The 26,275-nt window shown below is 39.6% G+C and overlaps 1 protein-coding gene across 3 annotated transcripts in view; it reads left to right on the top strand.

Annotated features, from left to right (window-relative positions):
* Positions 1-8,158: 8,158 nt before the first annotated feature.
* furinb (furin (paired basic amino acid cleaving enzyme) b) overlaps positions 8,159-26,275 on the top strand; it is a 195,222-nt gene continuing 177,105 nt past the window's right edge. For all 3 annotated transcript variants that reach the window (XM_062991282.1, XM_062991274.1, XM_062991264.1), the window contains exon 1: positions 8,159-8,464. The gene's annotated coding sequence lies outside the window, so the exon portion shown is untranslated. The remainder of the gene's footprint in view (positions 8,465-26,275) is intronic.

Here is a 26,275-nt window from a genome sequence, read left to right as displayed (position 1 = left end):
TTTTCCTTATGGACTGATTAAATATAATGTAGTTCTGAATCTCATATCATGTATATTACCAACAGCCACATCTATCACTCTTTAAGCAAACAAAACGGGCCGGGCTAAATTTACATCCGGGTTTACCGCACATGCGTGCTGTCTTTATTCCGGGACAACTTTGTCCCGTGCCAACGCCGCTGCACTAATAAGTCTTGTCCAATAGAGGGCGCATTAGAAAAGCAGAGTCTCTATTTGACACAATTTCCTATACAAGTGCACTATATAGTGAACACTGGCGTACTATGCACTACATAAAGCGATTTGTAGTCACTAGTAAGTCGTTTGTGACCAAGCCCCAGTTGTATTTAACATCTTTTCACTCATTGTTTACATTTACATTTTGGCATTTAGCAGACGCTCTTATCCAGAGCGACTTACAGAAGTGCTTCCATAGTAAACATTACCTTACTCTAGTTCAAGTAAACAACAGTCCAAGAACACAAATCTGCTAAAACATGTTAGAATCTTTTTTTCTTTTTTTTTTTTTTTTGAAAGAAATGAATAAGAGTGTTAGTAAGTACAAGTCAGCTTAAGTTCTTAGTAAAGTTGTGGGTTTTTAAGCGTTTTTTAAAGACAGCAAGAGACTCAGATTTTCGGACAGACAGAGGAAGTTCGTTCCACCACATGGGTGGAGAGAATAGCCTTGATGCTTGTCTTCCTCTAGTCCTGGGTGGAGGATCAAGTCGAGCGAGACTAGTAGCTCGGAGGTTGCGTGGTACAGAGCGTTTGTTTTTTTGGTTCTTTAGTTCACAAGGTTATATCGAACACAGTCCTGGACAATTTTGCATCTCCAATGCACCTCACTTGCATGTCTTTGGACTGTGGGAGGAAACCGGAGCTCCCGGAGGAAACCCACGCAGACACGAGGAGAACATGCAAACTCCACACAGAAAGGACCCGGACCGCCCCACCTGGGGATCGAACCCAGGACCTTCTTGCTGTGTGGAGGCAGTGCTACCCACCTAGCATTCATTCATCGAACCTCCATCACCTTGTAAATAGAATTAAATGAAAAATATACCAGAAGAAGTCTAATTAAATAAAGAAAGAAGAGAAACATAGAAAAATATGTATTGATACATACAAGCAATTTTCATTGACAAACTTTTGACAACATTTTGAGTTTAAATAAGAAAAACATATAGTTCTCTTGACAAAGGTGCATGTACACTAGTATTCAGCCCCATCCTTAGTACTTGGTGGAACATTATTTCATCTTAATAACATCTAACAAGTTCCAACAGGCTTCTTGTGGAATATTTGATATCTTTCTTATGCAAAAGCTCAAAGAGGTTTGAGGATTGATTGATTTGAAAGTGTGCTTGGATACATTGTTTTGCGGTAAAGTCCAATTATCCTGAAGGTTCAATTTAACTACACAAGGCATACTATTCCTCTTCAAAAGGCCTTGGTATTTCTGTGACTCCATGGTGGCAGTCACAAAATTAAGATTTCCAGTTACTGCAGCAGAAGAAAAATCACTGATACACTTCCATGCACTTCCATGCTTTACCTTGAAATATTTTTCTATTCATAAATCTAGGCTTTCTTTTGCCAACCTGTGTACAACATTTTGGGCTTTTCTCCATGGCCAGGCAAGTTGCTGCAATGCAATAAGTTTAAAACTACTGGGCAATGACTCTAGGATTGTTCAATGTATTGGGAATCTTCACATACCCATTATTCCTTCAAATTTATTTCCCCTTTTAGCTATTGTGACAGCCCCTTAGTTTTCACATGTGTCCCTCAATCCTTAAACTGGGTGTTGTTTACAACCAAAAACATTTGTTAATACACTGCCTAGCCAAAAACAAAGTCACACACTCTAATATTTTGTTGGACCGCCTTTAGCTTTGATTACGGCACGCATTCGCTGTGGCATCGTTTCCACAAGCTTCTGCAATGTCACAACATTTATTTCTGTCCAGAGTTGCATTAATTTTTCCCCAAGATCTTGTATTGATGATGGGAGATTTGGTCCACTGCGCAAAGTCTTCTCCAGCACATCCCAAAGATTCTTAATGGGGTTCAGGTCTGCACTCTGTGGTGACCAATCCATGTGTAAAAATGATGTCTCATGCTCCCTGAACCACTCTTTCACAATTTGAGCCCGATGAATCCTGGCATTGTCATCTTGGAATATGCACGTGCCATCAGGAAAGAAAAAAATCCATTGATGGAATAACCTGGTCGTTCAGTATATTCCGATAGCCAGCTGAATGCTAGAAATGTACTCAATGCAAGTATGCAAATTAAAATGGCAATGTTAATAAACATAATGCAAACATGCAATAATTAACATGTATTATTACATTTGTGTCCTGGTTTTTATCACCATAATTTGTTTTTGCTTGTTAGAGTAAAGAGAATCTGCATTTTTTATCAGGCATTTTATTAGCCGTGTACTAACATTTAGGGGTTACAAAGTGTACTGCTGAATTTACTGCTGAGATTTTCATTAAACTGATGTGCTATGACAGACTTTTTATAAGACAGGTTATAAGAACACTTAAATCTTGATTCTAAAGGGCCTCCTGCTGCAATGCTTAGCAAATTGCATCCTTACACTTTTGTGTTTTTCTAGCTTAACTTAATAATTAAGTAAATTCTTCCACTACCTTCTGTGTTTTTTTTAAAAATCATGCACTAAACACATATGCATTTATGTATTATGTGATTGACAGGCCTTTTTATGTAGACTGCCTGTCTGTGCTATTTGGTTAAACAATGCCTTCAATCTTCTTTTGATTATTATTTTATCCTGTTGTCACAGACAGAATCTGCACAGAGAATGTTTTTCCCGTCATGAAATGATTGTTTCTTGTTAGTGCCTGGGTTGTGAGAAAAAACTATACGAAATATCAAACAATTTTTTTGAATAAAAAATATTGGGAACAGTCAAATTTGGACATTTCTAATAAAAATAATAGGCTGTCCAATTTTAGAGCTTTAATGCAAATATTGTATTTTCCCATTAAACTATTTATGAGGGAAAAGTTGGAGGCATCATGACCTGATATATGATACAGAACTGTCTGTATCATGCAGGGGGAGAAGTCCCAAAAAACAATGTTTAACAAGGCCAGCTCCATCACAGGACTGACACTGGACTTACTGAGAACAATTACTGAAAAGAGGATGTTGGCAAAATTATGACATTATGAACAATTCCACTACTTAACTTCATTGCATCCAGTAGTACTTTCAGCTTAGACCATCAATATGCTTTAAGAAGCGGTATTGGACGTCTTACATGTTCAATGCATGAACAAAAGACTGTCTAAACTAATAGTACCCCCCCCCCCCCCCACACACACACACACACAACACAACACAAATACTTCACTAAGTGTAAAAGTAAATATTTAGTGTGAAAATGTATATCTTTAAATCAGTAATAACACAATCCTGGAAATATGATTAAGTTATTCCCCTGCCTTTTACAAAAACAATGATGCCTCTGGTTGATTTTTTTTTTTTGTTTATACATTTTTCTCCCACTTTTAGTGTATCCAATTACCCAACTGCATTACGCTTCCTCTCTACTGGTGTTGATCTCCACCCTGGTTGAGGAGACCCGAGATTGTCACACGCCCCCTCCGACAAGTGTGCAGTAGCCGAATGCATCTTTTCACCTGCACGAGGCGAGTTAATATGCGGATCAGCTTTGTGTACGGAGAGCTACACCCTGATCTGTGCAGACACCATCAATGAGGAATCCCTGTCCGGCTCTCACCCTGTATGAACAACAGCCAATCGTTGTTTATGTAGGCACCCAGCGATGAGTTTGAAATGCCAGCTCTGGTGTGCTAGTGTGTTTTACCCCCATCTGGTTGAATTTTCTTTGTCTTGCTTATAAAATGCACTATTTTTAAAGAGTTTTCATTGAACAGTGAGGGGTCTGTTTTCTATTATTTATTTATTTATTTTATTACCACTGCTTCATCCTGGTCAGGTTCACGGTGGTTCTGATCAAGGACAGATTTAGGATAGTCTGGGCCCCTGGGCAAAGAGTTGCCCAGGAAACCCCCCCCCCCCCCCCCCCCACGCCCCCCCCCCTCCAAAAACATAAATAAATGAATACATTAAACAACCTGTCAATAACTAACCCTAACACAAGAATCTATTTTATATAAGTTTCTTTCTACTCTTCTTTCTTGCAGTCATCCACTACTTCATCAAAATTAAGCTGTCTGACCAAATCTGATTCAATGGCCAGAAGTGACAGTGAGTTCAGGCAGTTTTGGCGCATCCTAATCCTGAGTTCATTCTTAATACGAGCCAGTTTGGAGAATGAACGCTCCCCTTCACAATTTGTGATAGGCACAGTCAAAAAAAGTCTAAGTGCTATGTAGACATTTGGAAAGGTTGACTGTAAATTCAGATTTATCATGGTTTTGAGCATTTTACTAGGACATTTTTCTTTTTCTGTTATGAATGATTTGTATTGTATCAATTCATCTGCCAGGCTCATGTTCAGATCTGAAGGATATGCTGCAGCGAGTGAGTTAGCCTTTAAAGTGAGCTCACTGTTGGACATATTGTCAGGCATGAAAAGAACATCAAATAGCTCAGTTAAGTGCGTGTATGCATTCAAACGGTGGTTGAGACAGGACACAAGTTTGTCAATGACAACATTGAAAGTTTCGATCTGTTAAATGCTACACCTGGCTCTGCACTATCATCAGACATAATTTTGCGCTTCTTTGTACACTGGAGGTCATGCCTGTACTCTTGGGAGACAGCAGTGGTGACATTTAAAGCTGCCCCTTCAAACACCTCAAAGTTATCTCTCTGTGCTGCCACAAAGTCTCGTAAAGACAAGAGAAGTTGTGTAGCTGTACATACAGTGTATCACAAAAGTGAGTACACCCCTCACATTTCTGCAGATATTTAAGTATATCTTTTCATGGGACAACACTGACAAAATGACACTTTGACACAATGAAAAGTAGTCTGTGTGCAGCTTATATAACAGTGTAAATTTATTCTTCCCTCAAAATAACTCAATATACAGCCATTAATGTCTAAACCACCGGCAACAAAAGTGAGTACACCCCTAAGAGACTACACCCCTAAATGTCCAAATTGAGCACTGCCTGTCATTTTCCCTCCAAAATGTCATGTGATTTGTTAGTGTTACTAGGTCTCAGGTGTGCATAGGGAGCAGGTGTGTTCAATTTAGTAGTACAGCTCTCACACTCTCTCATACTGGTCACTGAAAGTTCCAACATGGCACCTCATGGCAAAGAACTCTCTGAGGATCTTAAAAGACGAATTGTTGCGCTACATGAAGATGGCCAAGGCTACAAGAAGATGCCAACACCCTGAAACTGAGCTGCAGCACAGTGGCCAAGATCATCCAGCGTTTTAAAAGAGCAGGGTCCACTCAGAACAGACCTCGCGTTGGTCGTCCAAAGAAGCTGAGTGCACGTGCTCAGCGTCACATCCAACTGCTGTCTTTGAAAGATAGGCGCAGGAGTGCTGTCAGCATTGCTGCAGAGATTGAAAAGGTGGGGGGTCAGCCTGTCAGTGCTCAGACCATACGCCGCACACTACATCAAATTGGTCTGCATGGCTGTCACCCCAGAAGGAAGCCTCTTCTGAAGTCTCTACACAAGAAAGCCCACAAACAGTTTGCTGAAGACATGTCAACAAAGGACATGGATTACTGGAACCATGTCCTATGGTCTGATGAGACCAAGATTAATTTGTTTAGTTCAGATGGTCTCAAGCATGTGTGGCGGCAATCAGGTGAGGAGTACAAAGATAAGTGTGTCATGCCTACAGTCAAGCATGGTGGTGGGAATGCCATGGTCTGGGGCTGCATGAGTGCAGCAGGTGTTGGGGAGTTACATTTCATTGAGGGACACACGAACTCCAATATGTACTGGGAAATACTGAAGCAGAGCATGATCCCCTCCCTCCGGAAACTGGGTCGCAGGGCAGTGTTCCAGCATGATAATGACCCCAAACACACCTCTAAGACGACCACTGCTTTATTGAAGAGGCTGAGGGTAAAGGTGATGGACTGGCCAAGCATGTCTCCAGACCTAAACCCAATAGAACATCTTTGGGGCATCCTCAAGCGGAAGGTGGAGGAGCGCAAAGTCTCGAATATCCGCCAGCTCCGTGATGTCGTCATGGAGGAGTGGAAAAGCATTCCAGTGGCAACCTGTGAAGCTCTGGTAAACTCCATGCCCAGGAGAGTTAAGGCAGTTCTAAGAAATAATGGTGGCCACACAAAATATTGACACTTCAGGAACTTTCACTAAGGGGTGTACTCACTTTTGTTGCCGGTGGTTTAGACATTAATGGCTGTATATTGAGTTATTTTGAGGGAAGAATAAATTTACACTGTTATATAAGCTGCACACAGACTACTTTTCATTGTGTCAAAGTGTCATTTTGTCAGTGTTGTCCCATGAAAAGATATACTTAAATATCTGCAGAAATGTGAGGGGTGTACTCACTTTTGTGATACACTGTATGTCAATATCATGCTTCTGCAGCTGCAGGCTTGTGACTTGGAACCTCTGTAGTATTGTGTCCCAGAAGTATGCCATGAAGGCCATCTCCAACGTGTCCAATTTGTCACAGAGTGCAGAGGCTTCACTTCGGGTTACACATTTCTCCTCCATATCTTTAGACATATCATTCAATGCCTCTCTCAGTTGTGCATAATATTTCCAAAGAGCCTTAGTTGACTCAGCTCGTGCGCTCCATCGAGTACCTGACAGTGATTTCAGTGTGAGTTTGATATCAGTATCACGGAAAACCTTTCCCCACCTGTGTGTAGATGATGCACATAATGTGTACATTGCCTGTACAAAGTCAAAAAAACATCCAGCTTCTGGGCTACTGTCAACAGCATTGACACCAACTAAATTCAGTGAATGTGCTGCACAGGGGACATAACAAATCAAAGGCTTTCTTTGTTTAAGATGAGCTTGGACTCCATTGTACTTTCCCGACATGTTACTTGCATTATCATATGACTGGCCCCTACAGTTGGATAAGTCTAGGCCCAGATTCTCCACCATAGCAACGACACACTCTGCCAAACTGTCCCCACTATGGTTTTCAATAGGCTCAAAAGCTAGAAAACGCTCAACTACATGTCCGTCATTATTAACAAACCCGAAAATAAAAGTAAGTTGGTCCACATGAGCAAGGTCTGGAGTGGAGTCAACTATAACAGAGAAGTATTTTGGCTAGGGCCCAAAAGCATGGCTAGGGGCCCCAAAAGCATGGCTAGGGGCCCCAAGAGGCCCTGGGGTCAAAGTCCCTAATAGTCAGAGGATCCTTAAAATGGAGGGCCCTCGGAAATTAAAATATATTGTATCATAAATGTTGATAGGCATCGCAAAATGTTTTGGGCCAGGGCCTCCCCCCGAGGCCCCCTGACCTCAAGGGCCCCTGGGCGCTGGCCCCACTGGCCCGGTCAGTAATCCAGCCATGGTTCTGATTCATTGCGCGAAAGGTAGGAAACACCCCAGTCCATCACAGGACACACACACACGAAGGCAATTTTCAGTAGCTCTGATTAGCCCGACTGCATGTATTTGGACGAGTGGGAGGAAACTGAAGCTGAGGAGTAATTCTTGGACATCCGGTCGGGGAATTGAACCGCGGCCCTAATTGCTGTGAGGCAACCGTGCCTCCCCGTTTTCTACAAACGGTAAAATATCTCGTAAGGTGTTTTGGTCTTTATCCTGAAGATGGTGCTAAAAGCTAGCTGACTGAACACACTCTCGTGCCATGACGTATTTCCTGAGCTTTGTAGGCCATTCCCAATACACAAGAATGGACTGGCATACGGATTTGCGGCTGAGCTTGTAGTGTTAATTTCTAGTCAGAGATCATGTCATGTGTAACGTGACTATTATCATATTAAAAATGAGTAGGGGTCCGTAAAGCAGAGTGTATATACGGGACTGGAGAGGAGTAAACACTGACGAAAGTTTCATCCACATTGTTGCGGTTCTGTTGGACCGCTCGCGTGGACAGGAGGGACGGTACGCACGCGCACGAAACATCCAGCCCTTGATGAATGAGAGTTTGGGTTTATAAGAGGCAGAAGTGCTCCGGAGCTGGAGCGCTGTGTGCTGAATAACGGAATGACAGCTCCATCACGGCTGCCGGCGCTGCAGGTGTAGTAGCGGTCTGTTGTTCGAGCGCGTGGATGCTCACTCACTCACTCACAACAATGAAGGCGCGTGCGGTAGAATTTGTGACCGTTGGAATTTAAAATCGAGCACTCGGATATAAAAACAGTAGCCGACGGTTAACCGTTAGTTTGTTGTTTTGGGAGTTCGGATAGCTTTATTGTTTTAACACGAACGCTTAAAATAATCTACACCTGACTGACCCCAGAATTTCCCTGACAAAGGATTTCGGACCAGCGTTTGGATGACATTTGGTGAGTTTCCAGAGACATTTGAAGTTTATTCAGTTTATTTAAAGCTTGTAGGGCATTTCCTACACAAAGTCAATTTATTGTGCTATGTTTTTTTATTGTGCTGTTTATTTTAAATAAGCTGTGGAAAATTGGAAGTTAAACTTCAGACTATAAAACAGTTTTACCTCAGCTGTATACGGAACAGTAACTTCAGTTAACGTTATATTTAAAGAACAATAAGAAGAACATTTGAATTGCATTATATTTACTCAAAAATCCATGAGAAAAACAGAAAAAGCCAGACTAAGTACATACTCGTGTCTTTGTTAAGCAAGGGACATGTTTTAGCTATATTTTCCATTAAATCATGTATCTCCTACTTTATGCTGCCACAATGAGTCTTATAAGTTGAATTCTCTCACACCATGATACAGATAAAGTGAATATTGTAATATCACTTATAACCTAAACGTAAGTAGGCATAATGCTGGTGAATACATTTTGCAACATCTTTATAACAAGAGTGTGGCAGGTGGCATGGTGGGTAGCACTGTCACCTCACAGCAAGAAGGTCCTGAGTTCGATTCCCAGATGGAGTGGTCCTGGTTCTTTCTGTGTGGAGTTTGCATGTTCTCCCCATGTCCGTCTGTGTGGGTTTCCTCCGGGAGCTCCGGTTTCCTCAGTTTGCACAGTCTAAAGACGTGCAAATAAGGTGAAATGAAGTCCATGACTATGTTTGACATTAAAAACTTGAACTGATTAATCTACCTGTCCTGTCATGAATGCAACCAAAGTGTGTACAACATGACGTTAAAATCCTAATAAACAAATAAATACATTATAACAAGATGTTGCATGATTAAAATAAAGTCTAATAACAAGCTTACATATAAAGCCTGGCATATTTGTTACATTAAATTGTCTACTAAAACTAGCTAAGCAGCACCAAATGTCTTATACACATTTTTATAAAAACATTATGTTTCATATAAGTGAGTTTTAGCCTTTGTAAGGTGATGTTTTTGCAATTTAATTTGCTTTTGTAATGACTGATATGCATTTCAAGCTTTGATTTCTTTTATTTTAACCGTTTTTTAAACTAAAACTATACAAGATACACCATACAAAATACTGTCAGTGATACAATAATACGGTATAATAATGTTGGATGTATTTATATGCACCACAACAGTTATCTCAGGTAGTCATCTTTTAAAACAAAGGGCCAACCACATCATAAATAAATGAAATTTATATACTACTGGTTAAATGTTTTAGAAAACCATATGTTTATATATTTTTTAATACAAACCCCATTTCCAGAAAACTTGGGACACTTTCTAACAATACAATAAAAACTGAAATCTGTAATTTGGTAATTCCATTGAGATGTTATTCAAGAGACAAATGGACAAAGACAAGGTTTTCAGTGTTTTCAACGACGACCTTAATTCTGTTTGTTAAAAGTAAACAAATTCAAAAATTGATGCTGGGACAAAGGCATGTTTACCACTGGTTCACATTATCCTTACTTTTGATTATACTTTTTAATTGTTTGGGAATTGAAGATACCAATTGTTGCAGTTTTGCAAGAGGGATTGTTTTTTTGCTGTATATTTGAGACGTGAGCTGTCAACAGTCCGTGGTTGCCAGGCAGGCCAGTCAAGCACATGCACTGTACTATGTCTATGCTTTTGTAACTTGTGCAAAAAAAGGCCTGGCATTCTGTTGAAATAGACATGGGTTTTTTGGGGAAAAGATGTTGTCCTGATGACAGCATACATCTTTCCAAATTACAAATACAAGCCTCTTCATCAATGGTACCTTCACAGATCATCCATGCCATAGACATTTATGGACCACCATTCCATCACAGATGCTGTTTTTTTTGCCTTTTTGTTTGTAACAATCTTTTTCATCTGTGGTACATCTTATGCACATTACTTTATGCAGTGATAGACTGTGTTAAGTGACAATGATTTTTTGAACTGTATGTGTATGGAAACTCTGCTTGATGAATTGAAGCAGACAATTTTTATGTTTTTCATAAAACCTTCTCCAGGTCATCAGTAGTCAACTGGTGGAAGTATATGATGCAGACAAACCTTGTTTTCTTTTTTTGTCATCTTAGCACTTGACCTGTCAAACCTGCAGCTCAAAGTCTTCCTTTAACAGTTGAATGAGAGGCTTCCTTATTTCCACCAGTGTTAAGCTGTACTTGAAACTGCCTATAACATAAACTGTTGACTCTCAGATACTTCTGTTGCTGCTTGTTCTTTAGGTCTTCCAAACCTTTCCCTGTCAGAGTTTCCACCAGTTTCCAAGTGCCTTTTTATAAAAACTGTACTATTTTTAAAAGTAAAGGGGGCCATGCAAGTATTCACTGAAATGTATAACACGTACGATTCTTTGCATCAACTTTCAAAGCCTAATTTAGTTCTATTGTTGCAGAACAACAGTGGGTTGCTAGTCATTGACTTGTTCCCTGATAAAGTCCTGCAAGGGTGGATTGCCCTGTGATTAATTATCTCCCTGTTCAGGGAGTGTTTCTCTGCCCACCTTTTGTGAGTGGTGCCAGACATATTGCTACCCTGGCCAGGATGAAGTAGTTGAATCGATGAGACACTACACGATCTTCAAAGCCGTCCGATCGCTGTACTGGTCACACTTTGCAACCTGATCTAAAGAGAGTCTTTAAGTCGTCGTGGTTTGCACACATGACTGCTCGGTGATAGGGGGTCACACATTACACAATTTTTACCCAGGAGAAATCGTAGACAGGTATATCTGGTCTCTCAAACCACACTTTGTTATGAGTAGGGTTTGTTAGTGAGACAGGATTTTAACCTTGCAAGAAATAATCCATGTTGTTTGTGCGCTGATATGCAGCAAAAAAGCAATAAGGAAAAAGAAAAAGATGTGGTTGAAGGCCAGCAGTGATTGTCTGTTCTGCAGAGTTAGAGGTAAATACATATTTTTTTTGCAATGAAAATGTAGGTATTATGGTTTGGCATGGGCAATAGGGTTACAAATACAGTGGTACCTTGAAACTCGTCAGTTGGTTCTGGGAGTGGCGTTGAGTTTAAAAGGTATTGTTTCCCATTAGGATGTGTGCGAAGCCTGTTAATGAGTTCCATGGTCTTGTAGAACTGCATATATTTTAGGCTAATGTAAAATAATGGGGTTGTTTTTGACACTTTTACACTGAAAATAACAAAAGTATAACATAAAAACACTGAAATACAAATGCAAACAGTTAAAAATAAAAAATATAATAAAACCTGCACTTTACCTTTACTTATTTATTGTTATGCTTCCTAATTAGTGGAGAGAACATATAAGCAGTAATAATTAAGAGAGGTTTAGTGTTTCTATGTCGTAACATTAAGTTACATGATTTTTTTTAATAATGAGCATTTTAGATTCTCTCAGAAAAGCTGATTCTCACATTTTCTCAGCACCCCAAGCTGTAACACAAGTTTAAACAAACACAGATACATGTGGAGCTTTCAGAGTAAATTTTACTGTTATTCCACACAAATGCAGATTTGTCTCATGTTTGCATGACGTTTTACTGCACCGCTCAAGCTGAGCGCTGAGCAAAGCAGCAGTAGCAAATACATTGAGTTTAAGGGAAACGTTGAGTTTAAGGGTACAAATTTCTTGACGAAGGGCGTTGTGTTTCAAAGATTTTGAGTTTAGGGGGCGTTGAGTTACAAGGTACTGTACTGTCCCACTGTACTGTAAACCTTGTGTGTATGATGATGTATTCTGATAGAAACTATATTTTGATGTAGCCATGCTTGTTGATGTTTATACAACACCCCCAGGTTTTCTTTCACTCCATATCTTTTACACTACAGGATTTGAAGTGGCTGACATGTCCAAATACTTAGTATGCTAGAAATTTTTGTGGGTCTGCAAGTGATCGGCGAGCCTCTCGGATCGCGTCTATGAACAGTTCACACATAGCGATTTTCAAGCCCCGAGTGAAGACTGATTTGCCCCCAAGCTGACGCAAGTGTTGGTGATCCCCAAAACATTTTAGTGAGTGGAAAATCTGGGCTAAAATTGTGTAGTGTTGACTTGGTGAGACTTGACATGAAATTCTGGGCAGGCTTTCCTCCCAGACCTCATCTGACAATGAAATGTTAATTTCAACAGCCTATGTCTCCATGTAGTGATTAGTATTGGGTTAAAAATAAGAGTCAAATAAACCTTACTTTTACTTTAAACATGAAGCCAGACCTACAAATATAAAAAAAGGAATGTATATTGGAAAGAATATATTTTATTTAAGCAACTAAGGCACAAGATATTTAGCAAAACATGTTTATGTCCAACTGTCAAAGAAAGTGTAAAGGGTGATTATGGAAAAGAGGCATGTGATGTTAGGTTACAGGAGGTTATTTTATTTAATACAGGATAATTAATAAGCTTTTTGAGAAAAAGTTGATTCCTTCCAGAAATACTGAAAGGGAAGTCCCTGAGTTTGTAAGACCTTCCAAACTAATCCAGCGTGACAAATCTTTTGACAAAAAATCACCCGGAGAAGCCTAAATCCCAGAATATAAATGTTCTACAAGTTTCTCCACAACAACAAAGTTTAAAAATGTCCAATCATTAATGCAGAAGATTTTGTAAATGAAACTCTGATGGCCAAAATAATGTGGACAACAGACCATGAGATTGTTAAACATCCAATTCCCATAGCTAGTAATATGTTGTTAGACCCGCTTATCAGCTTTAAGAGTCTTCACTCCTCTGGAGTGAATGTGGAGTTTTTCTGTGTGAATGTGTCTGAATTTAGTCAAAAGACTGTTTGTGAGGTCAGACACTGATGTTGGTTGACAAGAACAGGCTCACCATCAGCATTCCAATTCATACCAAATGTGCTCAGCAGGGTTAAGGACAGGTCACGAAAGTTCCTTTACACTAAATTTGTCAAAAGATGTCTTTAAGGACCTTGCTTTGTGTACTGGGGAATAGTCAAGCTAAACGGTAAAGAAGCTTCTGAAACTGCTGCCACATAGCATTTAATCTATTCTGTATCCGTTAGCAATAGGTATATGAAAACCTACATTAAAAAGTGGCCATGTACTGTATATGTTTTGTAAGATCACACAAATTAGTATAACTTGCAGGAACAAATATAGGACTGTTTAAAATAGATATTAGCAACTTGGTAGTATGACCATTTTTGTCATTAGCATGACCATAATGTAAAAATGAAGCAGCTTCTGTACCCATACTTATCTTTAGGCTGTCCACCCGATTCAGAATTTTAATTCACTCTTTTGGAAATGCTAAGACTAAAATATATACTTGCCAAGCACTGTATTAGGTATCTAGTATGGACCATTCTCAGCACTGCAGTAATGGCATGGTAGTGTGTGTTTTACTAGTAGGGGTGTATCTGGTGCAGCAGTGTTTTAACATCTAGTGTTAGCTTAACAGCTATGGTATTGGACTGTTGACCAGAAGGGTACTGGTTCTAGCCCCACTACTGTTAGGCCAGTAAACACGGCCTGTAACCCTCTATTTCTTTCATTGTATTTGGTCACAACTGTAAGTCACTTTGGGAAAAAAAGTGAAATAATGTAAAAAGCTGCATATAAGAGCAACACAGACTACCATGATATTTACATATTAGTGTCATTGCAGTGCTGAGATCGGTCCATCACACAAACATCAGGCCAGAAATGCAGAAATGGATGTATCACATTGACAACAGTTGGGATGGTTCTTTGCCTCTTTAACCTGCAAACACAACATCCATTATTTTGTAAAACTATTTAAAAGATCAGGACTATCGGACGACAGCACACATTTCCACTTTGCCTCAGTCCATCCTGGCTGAGCTTGAACCCAGAGAAGTTGGCAGTGTTTCTGGATGTTGTTGATATATGACTTCTGCTTTGCATAATGGAGTCTTAACTTGCATTTGCAGATGCACTGATGAACTGTGTTTACTGAGAAGGGTTTTCCAAAGTATTTCCAAGCCCAAGTGGATATTTTTTTTAAATGCATGCCAGTTTTTAATACAGTGCCATCTGAGGGATTGAGGGATCGAAGCCATTCACCATAGTTATTTTGGCCTTGCCCTTAGTACACAGTAATTTTTCTCTTAAACTCTTGCTCCGGTCCTTTTTTTCACACAGCGTTACTGGTTCCCCTCGCTGTTTCTCACATTGATTGAGAGCCGAGTTTTGATCGCAGAGCGAACACCGAGTTCCTCCCGAATCCAGCACCGACCCGTCGCCAAGCGAAAATCAGTGCAAAAAGTTGTGTAGTGGTCATAACTTGAGCTTCTGCCATGCTGAACTGATGTGCAGGTCAGATCTCGTTGCATGAAAAAACACTGGCTGGTCACGCGAAATTAAAGGGGGTAACAGATTTCCGTGTGCACCGTAAAAAGGGGCGTATTTAAAAGATCGATCTTGCGTCGAGAACACACGAGGTCGTGTGTTATCGCGAATAACATCACGGCTGTGATTTTGTCGCAGGCACGAACCGAAGGTGATGTTATTCGCGATAACGCACTCCCTCTCGTGTTGATACAACATTTAAAACATTTAGCGGTGTGTAATGTGTCATTTTAGTCCCATAAAACTTTTTTAAACTGTATAACCACTAGTGATGTGTCGTAGAATTATTGGAATCTATTGAACGGCCCTTTAAACTGAAATAAAGGAATCGATTCGCGCTTCTGGGAGTCGTTATGTATATATACGGCTCTTTTAAAGGAACCGAGACAAAAGATCCGACTCCCCGTCGCAGAATTCACTGCAGCAGTTTCCCAGACGCGATTTCTTTAGCGTTTATTATTTTACTCAGTAACGGATCTTATTTAAAATGTAGCGAATTACAATTCTTAATACAAAACATACTTAAGTAAAAGTAAAATTACAGGCTGTGAAATCTACTTTAAAAAGTATAAGTACACAAAAAACAAAAAAGTACACTCAATTACAGTAACGCGAGTAAATGTAATTCGTTACTTTCCACCTCTGGTCTTAACTAACTTTAATCCTTTAATTATTATTTGTATATAAACATTTTCGAACAAAAGTGCTCAACCAGGATAAAGAATATAAAAAGTACTTAAGAGTTGCTGCAGAATTTGCTGCAGCAGATGTTGTGCTTAAAAAATACAGAAAAAAAGAGTCCTTTCTTATCAACTATTTCTACTGCTTCTTTTTTAACTGTGGATGCTCGTTCACTCACAGCTGTTGAACGCATTTTGCCGCTAATATCCACCGTGTTGTAGCGGAGTGTAATCAGAGCGGTAACGCTGAGCACTGGCTTCGTGCCTGTGGCGTACGTCATCACGCACTGATGTATGCATGTCGATCGAATTTGTTTAAAAATCATATCACCGTTATTGAAACATTTTCTATCGCGATATATATCGATATTGAATTATTGTCCAGCACTATACATAATATAAACTGCCAGCTCAAACAAATTCCTGCATCAAAAATCACGTGTGCCTTTTTGATGTCATGTTGTTTGCTGTAAAAAATGGAAGCACACATATTTTTTATAATTTAATGGGTTTGTTGATGGCTGGCAAATTCAATGGTTGTAAATGAATATAGATGGTGATATTTCACCTTGAAAATAATAATAATAAATCAACTGCTGATAGGCAATTTAAAAAAATATATGTTTCTGTCATTCAGCAGAAGACATTCCAATTACAGCGTATCATAAACCTCTACTACAAACAGACATTTGGGATTTATTTATAACCCTTTAAAATGTATTTATTACCCTTTATGTCCTTTAGAAAAAAATAGGCAGGCATGTGCAGATAAAATCGGTGTGTGTGCTTGTGGCTGTGTCAGTACATTACTCAGTATACACAGTCATGTATGACTGAGGAAAAATTTAATGTACATACCTGTCAAGTCTCCCGTTTTGGCCGGGAAACTACCGTATTTTACCCCTCTTTCCCGCCGTCCTCCCGTATTAGTATTTTCCCGTAAATTTCCCGTATTATATTATAATTTTAAAAAACATTCATGTGCCTCTCCAAACTGAAATGTCACTAACCTCGCGAGAACTGCCACCCAGGCTGCTGCAAATGGCAGTTCTCGCGAGGTTAGTGCGGACAGCGGGAACAAACCTGGAACAGGGAGAGATGGATGGATGCAAGGAGAGAGAGGGCATTCCTGCCAAAAAAGTAAAGACTGCATGTAAATATCTAGAGAAATGGGACATCGAATTTACCTTTCTAAAGAGGAGAAGAAAATAAAATGTGTTTTACTTTAAGACAAGCAATGTTTATATATGCTGAAAATATATAAAATAAATAAATGTGCTTCAATTCCCTTTTGTGTTTTCATTTAGGCTGTATTATAAGAATTACATATGTAGGAATGTCCACAGCATTTCAGTGTCAACAAAGGTAGGCCTATCAGATTCTGATCATCTAATTGTAGTTTGTAAGTGGTTCACAGGTGGTTATTTTAGATTTCTTGTAAACCTGTCTTAAAATGTAATGGATACTGAACCTCGGTTGAGCTGGTGGGACGGCTCGAAGCGCGCGGCGGAAAATTTCCCTTATTTTTAAATCCAAAACTTGACAGGTATGAATGTAGATTCTCTTGAATCTCCATCTCTAGATATTTAATAACAATTGATGTTTACTTAAGTGTAACGATTGTTTTTTTACCTGCATTACCAATATATTTACCCAAGTACTAATTACAAATAAATACTGTAATTTAACATAATAGCAGAAAAAGGGAGAAATTTTAAGCACCTCACTCAAAATTCTGCTTTAAAATGTTATTTTTGTTAGGCTCTGTGGTGTCAGTGGAATTTACCACCTTTCCCTGACGCCACAGGCCTTACAGAGCTGAAACGAGTCTGGCTTTAAATACCTGGCCAGCTCGTTAGGGCGAACGCGCTTATTTAAGGGGATGGCGCCGAGCTGCAGGCGTCGCACCTTCTGTTCTTCCTGCTTGTTTAGCTTTTTCTTTCTTTTGGTTTGTTTGGCACTGCGGTGCCCTTTTATGTTCGTTTTTGCTTTTGGCTAGGACTGAGTCGGTTCCCCAGGCGCTGTATAGCGGTTGGGTGAGTAGGTCGTAAGGCCGAGGTAAAGTAGGTTTAGATTTTTGGCTAAGATAATCTTGGTGCGATTTTGTGCAGTCCTCGCGCTGCAGTTTGTTTGGTTCCCGTTGCTTTCCCCGTTCGCCGGTTAGCTACCGGTTAACGCTAGCGCTGCAATCCACACACCGCAGCCATTCAAAGCGCTTCCGGATCTCCGGGCTCATCGCGGCGCTATGGGCTCACTGGTATGGAGCCGCGCTACAGCCGGTGAGACCCCGGTTCGAATCCGCGCGCTGCCTTTTATCTTTGGCGCTCTCTGAATGGCTTGGCCCCCTCCCAGCAATGCCTGCTGGTGACAGCGCCGTTGCCTTTTTCTCCTAGCGCTCCCAAATGATGCGGCCCCTTCCCAGCAATGTCTGCTGGTGACAGCGCCGCTGTTTTTTCTTTCTGCACTCCCTGATGGTCGCGGCCTCTTCCCAGCAATGCTTGCTGGTGACAGTGCCGCGTTCCGGTTCAGTTGCGCTCTTTAAATGATGCGGTCACTTCCCAGCAATTCCTGCTGGTGACAGCACCGCTACTTTTTCTCTCCTCGCGCTCCCCGAAGGACGCGGTCCCTTCCCAGCTATGCCGGCTGGTGACCGTGCCGCGTTCCTCCTCATTCGCGACTTTCTAAATGACGCGGTCCCTACCCAGCAATCCGTGCTGGGGACCGTGTCGCCCGGGCTTGTAAAAGCCCGTGTTTCCTTCCCTCTCCGTTTTCAGCCTCGAGTTATTCCATCACGCGAATCCACGCTTCTCCCCTTAAGCGCCGGGAGCGATTACACTCCCAGCCTGGTCGTGGCATGGCGCGCAAGCATCCAGCCAGGGGGCAAGCGACTAGGGTTCGCGTCTCGTGGTCTCCGTTTTTTGTCTTTGTGTTTTTCTGTTTCTTTTTCAGTTGCATGACGTCAGCGGCTGCCTTCGGGATTCCTCGAAGTGTTTTCTGTTTTCCTTATTACCTGGTTTATTGTATTTTATTATTTATTAAATAAACAAATTTTTCGTTATCTCCGCATCTTTGGGTCCTTTCTCTCCACCTCATAACAATTTTTTGTTGTTTTTGTTTTTGTAATTATGCTAATTGTAATTCTTACAAATTTTAAAAGCAGTTCTGTATCTGGCTGCCCTTAATCATCTTTAAACTAGTTTTCTGCTTTGGCCAATGCTCTGAAATCAATTTTATTCATTTTACATTGTGATTATTTTAAATTATTAAAATCTCTTAAATAAAAAAATTAATTTATTTAATACATTTTTTATGCTTTTCTTAATGTGTGCTTATGTGATAAACTGACTTGTCAGAAAATAATGTAGTGAGTAAAACAATAAATAAGTAGTTGCAAACAGAACTGTGTTCAGTGTAATTCACCTTAATTAAGCTGTTCATTAAGGCAGCTTTGTGGCTATGACAGATTCCACTTCTCTTGAAAAGCTTTTAACAAAATGTTGAAGTGTATCTGTTAAAATTCGGGCCCATTTAGGTCATGCACTGATAGATAAGAAGTACTGGTTTGAAGGATGTTATGTGGCCCACTTTCACAATCAACTAGTGAAATCATGTTCTTATGGACCTTGCTTTGAGCACAGGGGCACATCATGCTGGATGAGTACCATTAAGGACCATCTCCAAACTGTTGCCACACTACTGTGCAAATCTAATGCATTGTATATAAATTATTCAATACAGCTCTTAGCAATTGATGTTGCCAAAACACCTGAACCTAATAATCAGGAGGTGTGTGTACATGCTTTTGGCCATATAGTGTATATGTTTGCCTACATTTTCACACATTTAAGTATTAAGTCTAGGGAAAGTGCAGTAATCGTGTTTTCACACCAACGCACTGAGATTTAAAAAATATCTCATAAAAGTGTATATGAACTTTCTCTTATAGGAATTAAATAGTGCATATCCAAACCTTACTTACAAATGCATTTTTGTGCATACGAGCGTGGCTCTATTGCTTCATTCTTGCTTCTTACCCTGACAAAATATGTGTAGGTCATTAACCTGTGTGTACTGGTGTCAGATAAGAACACATTAAGCTGTTATTGCTGTCACTTTTCCAAAAGACACATTGCCTCAGTGTCATCATTACTTTTAAATCCTAAGAGCACTGTTTTTTTTTTCCTTACTACTTTAGGATTGCATATTGACAGACAATAATTATGCGTATTAGATACAGCTTTGTTTAAATGAGCTAATTTAAAAACTAATCCAGATGTATCTACTAACACACTAATGATTTTTGTTTTACCCTAAAAGTCTTGGGTTTGCTGCACATTTCATAATTTATATGGTTTCAGAATTTTATCATAAAGATGCTAAATTAATCTAAGCCCAAACAAACAGTAACCATTAGTAAACACAGGTTACATTGTCATACATAACAATATTAACCAAATACATGTTAGCACTAACAATAAAACATTGTGCCAATACCAAATTTGCTGGAGGGACAGTTTTACCAGGTCTAATAGAGGTTTAATATCTGCTTTATGCAAACCTGTCAAACTTGTCTTGGTCCAATCCAATTTTTACTTCTGCTTTTGGGTGAAGTTATATTCTTTGGTGGCTTTTTGTACCATTCCTATTCCGTTGATAACCAACGTATCTGTAACAGTGGTGGTGAGGATGACAGAAATAGACTCACAACCAGAGTGTTTCTGGTTCCAAATTCAAAGGCTTGGAAGAATCAGAAGAAAGTGGGAAGCCTCTAAAACAACTGACTTGGCCCAAAAAGAAAATAAACACAATTATAGAAACATGGATAGGGCAAACACAGTTCATCAGTCTACTAACTCTGAGTTGAAGTCCCTGTGCTACTCTTCCGAAGTTAAACTAAAACTGATTTGATGAAATAACAAATGGCTTCCAGAACACGGAAGCGAAAGACAATGTTTACATAGTGGCGTAAACTGCGAGGGTGAAGAGATCTCATCGAAAATAGCAGGGAAAGCGGCTACCTTATCAACTGAGTAAAGACAATGACTCAGCACCACACTGCTCTCTGGGGCTTGCTTAAATTGCCCCAATTTTAGGTGTGATGCATTAACGCTGAAAAGCGCTGCAGCTTTTAGGAATAATAGTTTGTTTTGAACTACAACAGGCCAATCTATGCGTCCTGCCACAAAATGAAGCGGACAAAGGTACTCAACCCGTAAAAGCATCCTGCCCTTTCCTCCCTCAGTCACTAATCTGACAGCTCTCATCACAGCATGTCTGGCAGACATCATGTGTATCAGCTCATCCGTTAAAACCTAGCTAATGTATATTTTTACATTACAAAAACTAGTTCTTGCCATTAAATTTTTTGTTTATTGTTTGAAAATGCAAAAAAAACCAACATGCAGTTGTTCTGGATTTCTGGATAATCTTTTTTGGCTGATGTTTCAAATTATTTAGTATGCAGATTCTGATTCTTTTCTGTACTTGCACCCAGGTGATAAAATTAACTTCTGTTTTAGTACTCAAGTAAGCACTAACCATGCACATTTTTACTTGCCATGAAAATGTCTAAAAGAGCACTACTCTTGCCCAGTAAATGCAAAGTTTGGACCAGATTAACCTCAGTGTGTACTGAAGTTCACATTTGCACAAAGAGTGACTTAGATGAATTTAATGTTAATAAAACTGTTTAAGAACACCCACCTTTATTAATAGGGTCATAATATCCACTGTATTTAAGCCTTGAGCGTTAAGGTGCATTGATTATGAATTTCAGTTGCCCGTTTTATTTCATATGTTTTGTATTATATGATGTTTACCTGATTATTATTGTAACTGACTGAACTCAGCGTACCAGCCTCCACCTGCCAGTGGATAACTGACTTCCTTACTGGCAGAGAACAGCAGATGAGGCTGAGAAAGTTTACTTCAGGGACCCGAACCATCAGCACGGGTGCCCCACAGGGTTGTGTACTCTCCCCACTGCTCTTCTCGCTGTACACAAATGACTGTACCTCCATGGACTCCTCTGTTAAAATCCTAATGTTCGCAGATGACACTACAGTCATTGGTCTCATCAGTGATGAGTCTGCCTACAGACGGGTGGTTGATCAGGTTGTCCACTGGAGTAGTCAGAACAATCTGGAGCTGAACACAGCAAAAACTGTGGAGATGACCGTGGACTTCAGGAGGAGCCCCCCAACCCTGCCAGCACTCACCATCTTAGACAGGACTGTGATGGCTGTGGAGTTCCTGGGCACAACAATCTCCAAGGACCTGAAGTGGGACAGCAACATCAACTCCATCATCAAGAGGGCCCAGCAGAGGATGTACTTCCTGTACCAACTGAGGAAGTTCAACCTACCCCAAGAGCTGATGGTGCAGTTCTACACAGCCATCATAGAGTCTGTCATCACCACATCCATCACAGTGTGGGGCAGCTCAGCCACCAAACATGACACCAAGAGACTGCAGCGCATCATCAGGTCTGCAGAGAGGACCACTGGTGTAAAGCTGCCCACACTGCTGGACCTGCATGCCTCCAGAACCAGGAAGCGTGCAGGGAAAATCATCATTGACCCGTCTCACCCTGGCCATAACCTGTTTCAGCGCCTTCCATCAGGCGCTGTGTGTGTGTGTGTGTGTTTTTAAGACTGTCCTTATTGTATTTATCGTGCACTGCTAGCATCTGTATAATCAAAGTCAAATTCCTTGTATGTGTGAGCATACTTGGCCAATAAAGTCTGATTCTGATTCTGATTCTGAACTGGGTGGCACTAGATGTGTGGTCTAGTGAGACTCACAACATGAGTGAAGGGGACCTGGATGGACCTTTGCCTCTGAGCTCTGTCTGTAAAGAGTTTTACAGACAGTGAACATGGTCTTCCATGTAGGATTTCCACAGTTCCTCTTGCCCCTCCAGATCGTACAGTATTTCAATTTCCCAAATGTGTGAGCAAGTAAGTGAATTTGTGAGTGAGTAATTACCAGTGAGGAATTGGTGCCTTGTCCAGGGTGCATTCCTGTCTTGATTTCCAGGTGGCATTAGACACACTGTGAGAGCACATTTTCAGCATGGTTGCACAACGTGGTGCAAGTGATTAATTGTGCTTGCCCAGTCATATGTTTTCCAGAAAACATGATTAAGTGGTCTAAAATGCAAGCATAACTTAACCCAAATATAGAAAGTACATTCATTAATACTCCCAAACTCACACACTTACACCCACATAACCTGAAAATAGAGAGCATATGACCTATATACTATCTTTTAGGGATGTTAAGCAAATGTGAGCCACTGGGATACCTTAGGCAGATAGCTGGGAGACCCCTTTTGTGTGGGTCACTGGGACATCCAAGGCATGCCTTGGCTTAAGGTATGTCGAGGGGTGACTTTCAATGGATCACAGAAATAGAGATTCATTTAACATGTGTCAGCACTGACAGCTTGTTCTTTTCAATGCTGTTATTTGGTTTCTGCTTAGAATTAAACAGCTTTTTATGTTCTGTTTTGAAGGGCATGGGGTTTAGATTGTGCACACATAAGACAAATGCTGATGTATTTCATGAGATGTTTTTTGACTTATTTCACCTCGACTGTGTCCTATCTCTTTGCCTTTGCTGGAAGTTCCCCTCTTCATTGCCATAAGTATTTTGCTAAATTTAGCAAACTGAAGCATTTCCTCTGGTAGCCTGTAATATAAGCTGTGGACACATATGTCATGTCCTAAGAAATCTGCCATCTGGTCCTCTTCATTTTTCTCCAGATTGAATCCTTGAATGTGATGGCAATATGTTTTCTCAGTCGTGTGGATACCAGGGAACTTTGTACCAGACTCAAGTGAATATTTATTAATGAGTGTTTCTTGTGCTAGGTGGGGCTAATCTTAAGCACTCTGTGTTTCCATCAGTTCTTTTTCCAAATATAGATGAAGCTGCTTGACATCCTGGACAAAGGGCAGTAGTTGTGGGACATTAAATTTAGCTTTTTTTAGCTGCTTATAGCTTTCGCAGAGCTGCTTTAATTCCATCTAGTTTTATTAACCTGCCTAAATCTTTTGGCATTTGATTTTACAAGGCTGCAGATTTTTGAAAGTGACTGACCCAGTTTAAGGCCCAGTTTCTGTTGATCGTTTTTCTGTTGATTCACTGGGTTGTTCTTTACATGTTTCCATAACTATTTAAATGCATGTAGGCCTTAGCAATAAATGTAGTGTATGAAGTACTTAGCTGTCTTTGTTTAGGTTGGCCGATAACTGTTCTCAGGCTACTTCTTTATGTTTTTGCCAAATTTCCTTGCGTTTACAGTAGATCTGCAAATACATATATACACAGATACATACACCAAATATATAAAATGCTAGCCAATCACATTTTCCTGGTTACATGTTTTTCTTTATCTGCGATTAGTCTAAAGCAAAGAACAACATAGGCCCTTGGGCTCCTTGTTATCCAGCCTTTGTTATTGGGGTGGGGAGGGTAGGGGGTTTATTTATCTGTCTTTCTATCTGTCTATACATGTATGTTGTTGTTAGCCGGTCACAAATTCCTGGGTACATGTTTCTCTTTATCTGTGATTAGGCTCAAGCAGTGAATAAAGCAGGCCCCTGGGCTCCTTGTTATCCAGTCTCTGTTATTTGTGGGGTTTTGTCTTGTAGAGGGATGTATGACTTTGCAGTGGGCTCTGGGGAAAACACTGAGCTTGTTTCATATTCAAAATTTTCAGCAAAGTCTCTAAAGATGTGCTTGTATCTAACAGCAACTCATCTGTATCATGATTCTGCAAAGACTTTCCCTGGGGCAAGAAGAAGAGATGATAAGCAAAAATTGCTAAGCCTTCATATTTCGGGTTTTTATACAGTGTGATACAGATGTTTAAAAGTCTTAAGTTCTAAAGTTTTATTTTCAGTGTTCAAATTGTGTGAATTTTTGAATAACAATTTGTGTAGGTACCATATCTTTAAATGGCTTAAACAAAAAAAACATGGAGAGAAAAAAAAGATCCCACCATGGCTAACTTTAGCAACAATGACCATATTGACATTTACATTTGGATGAAAATAAAATCAATAGATAGAGTTGAAAATTGTGAACTGCACATTAAGTGAGTGTATTGGTATTAGTAAAAACAGAAGAGATACTGTTTTTTTTAAATAACTGAATGTCAGTCATTCAATACAAATATATTCAGACTTATCACTTAATCAGCTTAATTGTACAGTTCTATAACAATGCCCCATTGCCAGGGTATTAGGGGTTTTTTAATGATTTGATGAATATGAGAAAAACTGATTGTTGGATGTCACCAGGTTCTTTTGATTGAGTTAACTGTAATGTTAGCTATATAACTTTATAATCAGATCTTTTCATTAAATAAAAAAAGATTTTTGCACTAATTATAAAGAAGTAATAGACCGCTGTGCCACCTCACAGTAATTGTAAAAAAAGATACATTTGACAGCAGTACATGCTAGATGTAGTTGTTTATGTGGGTACTTGTTTCATTTTACTGCTTTGTCATCAGGCAAATCTTCAGCTCCCTCTACAGCTAGCACCTAGGGCTACAAAAGACGTCATTTCACTTATAACTGAACATCGCATTTAACCTGATATTTTGCACAGACATCTATCAATTATTTTAGTATCATTTGAACAATTGTAGACTTATCATTGTAATAACAAAATGACTGCATTATGGGTCTTAATGAACGATTTTCTACAGCATTTAAATGTACTGTACATAATTTAGCAAATGTTCTTATTTAGAGCAACCTACAAAAGTGTAAACATATACTCTAGTTGTTCCTTGAGAATCTAGCTACTAGTATTGCATGGTAACACAGAGTTATCATGGTTGGAAAGATGCTTTCAAAAGTAATAAAGCTCTTGAAAGGCAAAATTAAGAAGGATACAAAGAGGTTTCAGCAGCTTTTTACCCATTCCTCACAGTGTAATTCTGAAAGTGTATGGCACCCTCAACACATTCAGGCCCCATAACATTAGCATGATTGTTTCTCAAGCATTCTCATGTCAGAGGACTGGAAGGTCAAGCACATTCAACAGTGGTATCTGGCCTAGCTCTACATGGACAACATTTCTTTGAATTTCCTAATTTTTCACATGATTTTCACAAGATTATACATAGTGGTAAGCAATAATCCATTTTTGCTTACAAAGACTAAGCTTTTGGTGGATCATTATTTCATACCCAATCATGACACCCTCACCTGTTACATTTAAATTTGTTTATTGTGGAATGTTTGAAAGTGGTGTAGCTTATATATTTTGCCCTGTCCCAACTATTTATATTTTTTCATTTCTTTGTACTTTTGTCAGATTAATAAAGATTTAAGATAACAGACAGAGAATTGCTTTTATTGCGTTTCACAAAATGTCCCAGGTTTTTTATAGAGTTTGTAGTTGTACACATATCAATAATTTGTCAAGCCTGTTGTGTTTAATGTTTGATGTTTACAATATCTGCTGCATTTTTAAGTAGTTCATTATTTGTATGCAATTTATAAAAGGTTAAAGAACATTTCAAGCACTTTAAGATAATGCTGCCTAAAATTGCCTAAAAAGCATTATTAAAAGCATATTTAGATGTTCTTTTGTTTCTCTTAGCAGATCAAAGCAAAGCCAAATCTCATTTAACCAGTCTCATTACCTTAAGCAGGCTTAATCCAGTGCGCAGATAAAAAAAAAAAAACCAGAACAAAATCATGACAAAATTTTGTGGCCCTTTATTTCTGATTAGATTTGTTGTATATGTCAGGTATGGTATT

This window comes from Trichomycterus rosablanca, chromosome 1 (assembly GCF_030014385.1).
Source record: "Trichomycterus rosablanca isolate fTriRos1 chromosome 1, fTriRos1.hap1, whole genome shotgun sequence".
Classification (NCBI taxonomy): domain Eukaryota; kingdom Metazoa; phylum Chordata; class Actinopteri; order Siluriformes; family Trichomycteridae; genus Trichomycterus; species Trichomycterus rosablanca.
Note: the sequence above shows the minus strand (reverse complement) of the source record. Positions and strands in the feature narration are given on the sequence as shown.